Here is a 10,841-nt window from a genome sequence, read left to right as displayed (position 1 = left end):
AAATAGACCCATTCAGAGGAGGGAAAGGGGGCCTTCGCTGGACTCCTTGAAGGAGGGGAATTTAAATGAGGAAGGAGGTTCAGTGAACTCCACCTCCAAGAATAAAAGCAGAGCCCACAGCCTCAGAAGACAGACCAAGGACAAAGACTGTGAGAACCCTGTGTGGCTCTGGGACTGCTGATGCTCCTGCTGTCTTATCCCTGGCTCCCCACCCCCATTCCATGAATGGGGATGACGTGATTCCCAGGAACCAGAGGACTGGGGAAATGTCCCAGCAAAGGCCCTTACTCCCCTGTGAACTGCACTAGCCACCCTGAAGGGCAAGCTGGTAGACTTGATGGAGCCATGCACAGGAGGAACCCCAATAGCCTTGTAGGACCAACAGCCCTGCCTTCACCAGTGGAGCCAGACTGTCAGGGTTTCAATCCCAGCTCTGTTACCCACTAGCCGCGTGGTCTCAGGCAAGTGACTTCACTTCTTTGAGCCCACAGTTTCCTTGCCTATGAAATAACAAGACTAAATTTTTAGCAATGAGTTCATGTTTGTAGAGCTCTCAGCATGCTTGCTGTGAGGAGTAAGTGCTATGTAAGTGTTAAGTCAAATATGTAACTGGTCTCATCTGTACCTTGTTCTTTTTACCCCTGGCATCCAACACTGCTGAAATGGCAGTTAATATTATAGCAAAGATCAGCTGGGCTGAAGTGTCAACCCTGGAAGCAAATAAACCAAGCAGGCATCCCTCCCCCATCTTCTGGACTCTGCCCAGGGATGGTCTTGAAGGCTACCAAGGCCGCACACAGTACTCAGCCCTGTGGTTCTGTCTCCAGGGAGCCTGTGTTGGCCCTGGTGACAATGATGACCTCACCTGCTTTCACCCTCAGTTTATCTCTTTATCTCAAAAGCAATGTCTTTACTCATCAGTTTGGGGCACTTGAACTCAAGTTGGCAACAGGCCTGAAGTAGAAAGAAATGATTCAGGGTGGGGAGGGTGAATGGCTGAGAGTCCTTGTATCAAAGTAGTTTAGAAGAACCGTAAGTCACTGGAGTCTTGCTGTGGACTGCACAGGCCTCCTGTCTCTCTTTGTCTCACTTTGAGGCCCAGGCCTAGCCTAAAGCCCAATTTCTGAAGTTGGAGAATTTTTTCTTCAGAGTTTTCCCTGTCCATGCCCCTTTTTTTGTGCCCTGATCCCACCTCAAGCTTGTTACCCTGCCTTCTGACCTGGGTCTGCCTTCCCTGGGCAACAATGACTACCTAACTTCCATCAGAATGCACCTACCTGGGGGCGCCTGGGTGGCTCAGTCAGTTAAGCATCTGACTGGTGGTAATGACATAAACAGCAGCTTGAGAGAGCGTGGAGCAGCCCCATGGCAGCAGGAAAGTCAGAGACCCAAGTGGGGATCTTAGCATGGCCAAACACCCTGCTGGGGATGTCTCAAGATACTACTGAGGATGAAACGTTGAAAGGGGACCTGAGGTCCTGCAGTTATGCAGATGGGAAGAAGAGTTCAGATCTAATTGCTCATATGACCTCAGAGGCTGAGAGACTGGGTGCCCTTGGCCATGTGGGCATAGCCCCTTCCCACCATTCCATCAAGTCTGTCAACCATGCTTGGAGACAAGTGGGATCCTCACCTGCAGAAGAGGAGACAGGCTAGAGAAGAATAGTGGCTTTGCCCAGGTTCAAGCTGATCAGTGGCAGAGCTGGGACACAAACCTGAGCCTGGGGGACTGCACAGCACTTGTTCCCTCCATTGGGCCTCACTGCTGCCCCCATCTGAAGTTCCTCCATTCTTCCCAGTCCTCAGGACAGAATTCAATCTCTCCAGTTCGGTGGTCATCTCCTTCCTCCCTGAGATGCCTCATCACCCATCTCTTCTTGGCCACATTCTCTCCATTCATCAGAGTCTAGTTCAAAAGTCACCTCATCCACCATGCTCTGAACTTCCCCTCAAATTCATCCCTCCATACTGGGGGCTCCCATAACATTTTGTTTGAGCCTCTATTTAAAAAGATTTGTGTTAACCCTTTGCTTTCTTGATTCTATCCTTCTAGGTCACCCATCCCTGAGGGCACAAGCTTGCTTTTACAAATTACTGGATGTAACAAAGCACCCAAGACACAGTCCAGCAATGAGTGGGTTCAATACAAGTTTGGTGAGTTGATGCTAAATAAATCCCAACAGTGTGGTCTAGCCTTCCATCCCTAACCTGGAAGGAACGCCCTTGATGGAAGCAATTCTCTAGCCCCCAGAAGGCTGCCATGGTGCTGTTGGGTGGCCATTATATCATATATGCCCTGTTTTGACAAAGACAAGCCCTACCTGGGCTGCATGGTGTGTGTATGTGTGTATTATACGCATGGGGTGGTCATAGAGGGTGGAGGCAAGATTCAGTTTCATAGAAGCTGGTCTTTGTTGTGATGAGACCCAGAACCTCACTCTCAGCCAGGCAGCAGGAGGGGAGTTTATCCCCTCAGAGTAGGGTGGGACTTCCCTTTGCTGTGATTGGAGGACTCAGCAGGCAACTCCTTTCCAGCAGCAGACTCCTCCTCATGGAATAAGATGGTGGTTATGGAACAGGAACTCTGTTAGCAAGATGCAGTGGGCCTTGCTGGAATTCCTTATGAGCCAGTTAGCTTAGATTAGTTCTGTGGGCACAGAGTGAGTCAGACCTTGAGCCCTGGATGAGTGCTAAGCTTAGTCAGTCATGTTAGAAACCTGTGCTGCCCCCTCAGAGGCCTTGTGCTACTGAAGGACATGTGGCTACAGTACCATTGTGGCTCACCAAGGTTCCATTCAATTCCACTTAAGTCTCTATTTGGTGGTCCTTGGGCACTCTCCCAACCATCTGTCTTCTTTGTACCCTGATCCCTTTCCACTTCTCTGTCAGCTAATGCTTCTCTCCTCAATGCATCTGCTCCAAACACAGTGCCCTTCTGTCTGTCTTGCTTATTCATCATGTCCTGTCTCACCACATGGCCTTTGCCTGTTCTTCTTTCTCCACCTAGAATGTCCTTACTTGCTCTCTTGCCCTGTGAACTCCTTCTCCTTCAAGTCTCACCTCAAGTGTCACTTCATCTGGGAAGTTTGCCCAGACCACACCAAAAGTAACATTTTGGGCCCTGTCATTGCTGGGTTATTGCCATGCTCTGATATATTGAACTCCAGCTTCCCATTCTCTGACCACATCCTCTTGTCCTTCTGTCAGTAGTCCTCTCTCCCTCGCTTCTATTATACCTGCTTCTTTACCTCACCAAAACTTTCTGTCACTTACTTATGTTCTTTGTCTCCATTTATCAGCATCCCCAGTCTCACTTCCCTATTTGGTCCAGATAACATAACCCATCACCCCAACTTCCCTTTTATTAGCACATTTAGCTTTTCTGTACTTTTGTCCTTCCACTACATCCATCCTGCCAACCTCCATGTTCATACTCCTACCCCAGGGCCTTTGTACACACTGTTCCTACTAATAGGAATGCTCTTTTTCCAGGTATCAACATGGCTCACTCTACTTCATTCAGACCTTCATTCAAATGTTACCTCTGCAGAAAGACCTCCCCTGATCTTCTTATTTGAACAGGGCCTCTGTCATTCTTTATCCTCTTATTCTCCTTTATTTACCTTCAGAGCATTTACCTGGCAATATATTATTATCTGTTTGCTTTTTTTTTGTCCATCTCTCTCAGTAGTATGCAAGCTCCATGAAAGTAGGGACTCTATTTATTTTGTTCACTGTTGTGTCCCAGAGCCTAGAACACTGCCTGGCACTTAGTAGGTACCTGTAAATATTTGTTGAATGAATGAGTGAACCCCAAGGCATTTGAACTATCTGTCCTCTTCACAGGAGAAAATATCACACCCCTGTGGGTTGGAGTCACTCCAAATTCATGGTGCCAAATATCAGCAGGCCTCTTGCTGCTACTTGGCAATCCTTTTTACTTGTCCTGGTTCAGTTCCCCTTCCTGCTGCCCTCGTAGGCAATTCCAGATTTTTACCCTGGTCCTCAAACTCCTAAACTCCCTGCATTCCGTGACATTCCATGACCTATGGACCTTCTAGTCGTTTCTGACTTTGCATTATTTCAAACAAGTGAACTGAAAATCTTTGCACACATAGGAAGATTTCTCTAGGATCCACATCTAGAAGTGGAAAGTGTGCATTTTTCATTTCAGTAGATTCTGTCAAACTGCCATCCAAGAAAAGCTGCACCAGATCACACTCATACTAACAGAGTATGAAAATAACTGGTTCTACAACCTAATCAACACAGATAGCATGAATTTTTAAAATTTTAATAAACTTGATGGGTGAAAATTTGTCACTTGTTGTTTTATTTGTATTTACCCTATTACCACTGAAGGTTGAGTATGTTTCTATATGTTTTATTTGCCTTTTATTTTTTCATCTCTGAGTACATGTTCCTTTCCTTAGCTCATTTTCCTGTTGGGTTATTTGTCTTTTTCTTATTGATTTAAAAAGATCTTTATATATTTTACATCTTTCTCCATTATATTTTTGCCATATTGCAGATATTTATATGCCACAAATATTTTCTCCCTTTTAGCTTTGTCTTTCATTTTAAAGACTTAATTTTTATGTAGTAAAAAAAATCTATCAAGATATGATTTTATAATTTCTAGGATTTGTAACCTACTTGAAAAGAAAATATTATCCTACAAACTTTCTTACAGAGTTTTAGATTTGTGTGTGTGTGTGTGTGTGTGTGTGTGTGTGTGTACATGTGTGTTTTAGGTCATTATTTTATCTGGAGTTTGGATATGATATGTGTGGTAGAGATCCAACAGTAGTATGGTTTTCTTTTTCTAATTTGACAACTAATTGTCCCAACATCATTTATTGATTAGTATAGGTTTCCTTATTGATTTGCAATGCCTACAGGGGGCTTTACTGGACTCTGTTGTGTTCAATTGATCTGTTCGTGCCAACATCACACTGTTTTAGTTACTATAGTCTATGTTTTGTTTTGAGAGCTGGTATTGCAAGGCTTTCTTCCCCTTTTCATTTTTTTAAATGTTTGTTTATTTATTTTGAGAAAGAGAGAGAGAGAGAGAGAATGCACAAGTCGGGGAGGGATAGAGAAAAAGGAGAGGGAGAGGGAGAGAGAGAGAGAGAGAGAGAGACAGAGAATCCCAAGCAGGCCCCATGCTGTCAGCATGGAGCCCCATGTGGGACTCGAACTCACCAACCATGAGATCATCACCTGAGCCAAAAACCTACTGAGCCACCCAGGCACCCCTTCCTCTGTCTTTTCAAATACTTCTTTGTCATAATTGCATAGTTTCTTCTTTAGGTGATCTCAAAATCAGCTCCTCAAGCCCTACAAAATTCTGTTATGATTCGAGTTGAGATTGCATTAAATGTATGGATTAATCTGGAGAGAATGTCTATCTTTGTAAGACTGGCTGTTTTTATTCTGGAACATACCATGTCTTTTCATTGACTCAGGCATTTTATGCCCTCTTGTCAAGTTTTTCATCCAGACCCTCGCCCACTGTGGCGTGATTTTAACCCCTACGACTCCACGACAGGTGCTCTTGTTAGAGTCACCAATGACCTTTGAGGTGTTCTCCCACTGAGCATGGGGACTATGTCTATTCTCTTTGAAGCTGGGTGGATTTTTGTGATATGGTGAAAATGACACCATGTGGTTTCTGAGGCTAGATCAGAAAAGTCACTATGGCTCCTGCCTTGTTTGCAGAAATACTCCTTTAAAAAGAAATTGAGGTAAAATTTACATAACATAAAACCGTTTTAGTTATTAATTTTTAAAATGTTTATTCATTTTTGAGAGAGAGAGAGGTTGAGCATGGGAGGGGCAGAAAGAGAGTGGGTCAGAGGATCAGAAGTGGGCTCTGCGCTGACAGCAAGCCCAATGCAAGGCTCAAACTCATGAAACTGTGAGATCGTGACCTGAGCTGAAGTCAGATGATCAACCAACTGAGCCACCCAGGCACCCCAAAGCCAGCCATTTTAAAATGAACAATTCAGTAGCATTTAGTACATTCATAATGTTGTGCAACCACCACCTCTGTATAGTTCCAAAACATTTTCATCACCCCCAAAATGAAACCCCATACTCATCCCCCCCTTCTTCCTGCCCCTGGCAGCTACTAATCTACCTTCTGTCTCTGTAGAATGTACTCTGTACATTTCATATAACTGGAATGATACACCACGTGACCTTTTGTGTCTAGCCTCTTGGCATAATGTCTTCAACATTCATCCCTATTTTAGCATTATCAGTACTTCATTCTTTTTATGGCTGAATAATATGCCATTGTATGGATATATCACAATTTATTCATTCATTCATGCATTGATGGAATTCATTCATTCATGCATTGATGGAAATTTGGACTATTGCCACCTTTTGGCCACTGTGAACACTGCTGCTATGAACATCCATGTACAAGTTTTTTGTTTTAACACCTGTTTTCAATTCTTTAGAGTATATACCTAGAAGTGGAATTGCTGGGTCACAGGGTAATTCTACGTTTAACTTTTCAAAGAGTCACCAAACTATTTTACACACCATTTTACATTCCCCACCAACAATGCACAAGGGTTTCAATTTCTCCACAGCCTTTCAAACGCTTGTTATTTTCCTTTTTAAAAATTATAACCGTACTAATAGTTGTGAAGTGGTCTCATGTTTATGACTTGTATTTTCCTAATGACTAATAATGCTGAGCATCTTTTCACGCACTGGTTGGTCATTTGTATGTCTTCTTTGGAGATATGTCTATTCAAGTCCCTTGCCCATTTTTAAGTTGGTTTGTTTGTTGTTGATTTGTGAGACTTATTTATGTATCCTAGGCACTAGACCCTTATCAGATACATGGTTTACAAATATTTTCTCCCATTCTATAGGTTATCTTTTCACTTTCTTGATAATGTCTTTTGATGAACAAAAGTTTATACTTTTTATGAAATCCAATTTATTTATTTATTTTGTTCTTTTGTTGTTTGGCTTTTGGTGTCATATCTAAGAATTCATTGCCAAATCCAAGGTCATGAAGATTTATCTATATGTTTTCTTCTACGGGTTTTATAATTTTATAATTTGAAAACACTTACATTTTGAAACCAGAAAGTGTGAGTTCTACAGCTTTATTCTTCTTTTTCAAGATTGTTTTGGCCATCAAGACCACTTGTAATTTCACATGAATTTGATTCTCAGCTTCCACTTCTGCACAATAACTCCATTGGAATTTTGATAGGGATCGCATTGAATTTTTAGCTCACTTTGGGGGAATACTGCCATCTTAACAATATTATGTCTTCCAGTCCATGAGCACAGGATGTCTTTCCAAGACCTTCTTTAATTTCAGTAAGCAATGTTTTGTACTTTTCAGTATACAAGACTTTCCCTTCCTTGGTGATATTTATTGATAGCTATTCTTTTGCATGTTATTATAAATGAAATTGTTTTCTTAAGTTCTTTGTGGATTGTTTTTGTTGGTGTATGGAAACATGAGGTCCTCACTTTCAAAGCCTTCAGCTGCCATGTAAGTGGTCCGCCTACCCTGAGACCTCCAGGTTACGAGGAAGCTCAAGGTAGGCCATTCAGGAGGCATTTTGGAGAGACCCTGAGACCATATGAAGAGAGAGAGATGCTCAGCCAGCTCCCAGCTGCTCCAGCCACCTTCTTCCCCACAGAGTTCCAGCTCCAGCCACTCTGATTGTGACTATACGAGAGACCCTGAGCCAGACCACTTAGTCCCCAGAATTCCTAACCCATAGAAACCATGAGAGATAATAGGCTAATACAATGATTTTTGTTGTTTTAAGCTACTAGGTTTTAAGGTGACTTATTTACTTATTTATTTTAATGTTATTTTATTATTATGTTTATTTATTTATTTTAATGTTAATTTTATTTAACTCTCTCTCTCTCTCTCTCTGAGAGAGACAGAGCGTGACCGGGGAGGGGCAGAGAGAGAGGGAGACACAGAATCTGAAGCAGGCTCCAGGCTCTGAGCTGTCAGCACAGAGCCTGATGTGGGGCTCGACCTGACGAACTGTGAGATCATGACCTGAGCTGAAGTTGGATGCTTAACCGACTGAGCCACCCAGGCGTCCCTAAGGTGACTTTTCTTTTTAGACAGCAATAGCCCTCAGGATTCTGTTTCCAGAACAGCCCTCTAATGACAAAATCTAAAGGACTGTTTTAAGGGCCCTGATCTCTTTGTGGTAGTTGATCTGGTAGAACTCTTCCTTCCTTGAAACTTTCCCTTTCTTTGACTTCCTTGATAGTTTTTCCTGGTTTCCTTCCTGTATCTGTGGTTGCTGCTCCCTAGTCCTCCACCTACACTTCTTTTATTCCACCTTCCCCTCCAATATTGATTCTCTGGCCTCAGCAATCTCTTTACTCTTGCATCTCACTCTCTCTAGAAAATCTCCCATCTACAAAGTGATGCCAGCCCAGACCTCTTTCCCGAGCTCTAGACTCATAAAACTAACTGTCCACTGACCACCTCCACCTGGATATCTCACACTCACCATGTCCAAAATGGATCTCTTCATTTCCCCTACATCCCATCACATTCCTCATCCAATCATCTCCAATGTTCCTATCTCAATGATTGGCATCCTTATCCACCCATTTGTCTGAGCTGGAATCCTGAGACTTATTTCAGACCCTTTCTTCTCTCCTGCCTTCACATGCAATCAATCTCCATATTTTGTCATGTCATCTCCACCTCCTAAGTGTATCTAAAGATCATTGTGAGTGTCTTCCATATCTAAATTCTTCCGTAATCAATGCAAATGCACACACAGCCTTTCCTATTCAGACTTGCCTTACTCAAGTCACAGCTAGTGTGGTCCATGAATTTGGAGCTGTTGTCTTCACTGAAAAAAGTGAGCTTCTATAACCATCCAGATCTAACTCCCAAGTCTGTGTTCTTAACCACTGGCCATGGTGTGGGGGCTAGTTTGGTAAGAAGAGAATGGAGACAGACAAACCAGGTAGGGTCTGTAACAACTACCACATCTCTCCCACACACTAGCTTTGAGTCCTTAGGCAAGACATTCACTTTTCTGAGTCTCAGTTCATCTGTACAATGGGGATAATAATAATTTCCCCTACTTGCAAGGTTGTTGCCAGGATTCAGTAAGATAATGCATGTGCAACACTTAGCATAGTGCCTTGCACAGAGCAAATGCTCAACAAATGATGGTGGAATGTTTAAGAAGGAGACTCAGAATATGGCTGGCTCTAGTAGCTCACTTTCTTTGCTGAAGACAACAGCTCCAAACTCATGGACCACACCAGCTATAGCTTGGGTATGTGGGGTCTGCATAAGGGAAGACTGTGTGTGTATTTGTGTTGATTAGGGGAGCGTGTGGGTGTCGCTGAAGACACTGCATTTTATTCTCAAGGTCAGGGTGGCAGATAGGGGCTGGAGAAACTGATAGGTGCTTGGAAGCGAACTTAACCTAACTGGAGCCAGCATATCTGGAGCCAGACAGCAGAGGGCAGCAGAGGTTGTTCTGATTGTAGTTCCCTGGGTTGGAGTGGGGGGTGGGGAAGAGAAACCTAAAGAACTTGGGGTCCTAATTCTAAATGCAGGGCGGGCTGGGGAAGCTGTTCAGAGAAGAGGAGTACTCTTGGGCTTGCTCTCCCTTAGGGCCTGGGATGAAGGTGATTAAGGAAGTAGGGCAGCTTGGGAGGGGCAGAAGGAGCTAGACTTTAGGGGTGATAGCTGAGTTGGGATATTTACAAAGTATATTAAAGAAACCACATCTATCTTAGTCTTGTGTATGCTTGGGCCTTCTCTCTTTTCTCAGAATCCCAATGGTCTTTCTAAGGGCACAGTTATCAACTAGGGACTCTAAAGGATGGAGATACCCTTATGTGTGTTAGATAATGAATTTGTAGTATAGGTAAGGAACATGTCCCTAAGGTAAGAATGAAAAAAGCCTCAGGCTCATGGGGGAATCCAAGGCCCAGAGGAAGAGAAATGATTTACCTAAGTTAGGATTCAAAGTAAAAGTTAACACTTACTGAAACCTTACAGGTACTGCCGGACACATTACATACATTACCCCACTTAGCCCTCACAATAACCTTATGAAGCAGAATCAGATGTTGTATTATCACATTTTACAAATAATGAAACTGAAGCTCAGGAAAACTAAGACACTTGTCCAAGGTACAGCCAGGATGCAAACCCAGGCAGCCTGACTCCAGCACCTGTGCTATTAACCACCTTAATCTGCTACTAGTTTAGACCAAGGATCAGGTCTCCAGACTCCCAAATCCGGGTTGTTGTCATTATTCTACATTGTCTTGCATGGAAATGCAGTTTCAGTAAGTCAAATTCCGGTCCCAAATTAAATATAATAGCAAGGCAGTTTGTCACTTTAAATGGATTTTCAGTTAATTCTTTTGTAAGGTAAATACCCCCATTAAAAAAAACCTCCTCTCATCCATAATTTACCTGCTTTGTGATGTTCCTATATTGTGAGAACCATCTGTGGGATTGTGTGGTTGGTTTGCTTCCTATACAGGCCTGTGTGAATTCTGCTTTAGGTGACATCTTCCCCAGCCTGCTCTGGCTCTTTTATGGGCTACCTGCCTACACCAGACTGTCAGTGTAAGTCCAGGAAAAGTGAAAGAAAGTTAAGTCAATGAAATTTTTTGGGCCATCTTCTATTTTGTTTTCCTTGTGCTATTGCTTATTGTTGAGCAAGCAAACATTCTTATTCAGTGTTTGTATGGAGGAATGCATGAATACAGCCATTCATTTTGCACTTGCTGACACCTACTATGTGCCAAACACTATGCTAAATCCTGGGGGACACAGGGATGAA

This window comes from Leopardus geoffroyi, chromosome X (genome assembly GCF_018350155.1).
Source record: "Leopardus geoffroyi isolate Oge1 chromosome X, O.geoffroyi_Oge1_pat1.0, whole genome shotgun sequence".
NCBI lineage: Eukaryota > Metazoa > Chordata > Mammalia > Carnivora > Felidae > Leopardus > Leopardus geoffroyi.
Note: the sequence above shows the minus strand (reverse complement) of the source record.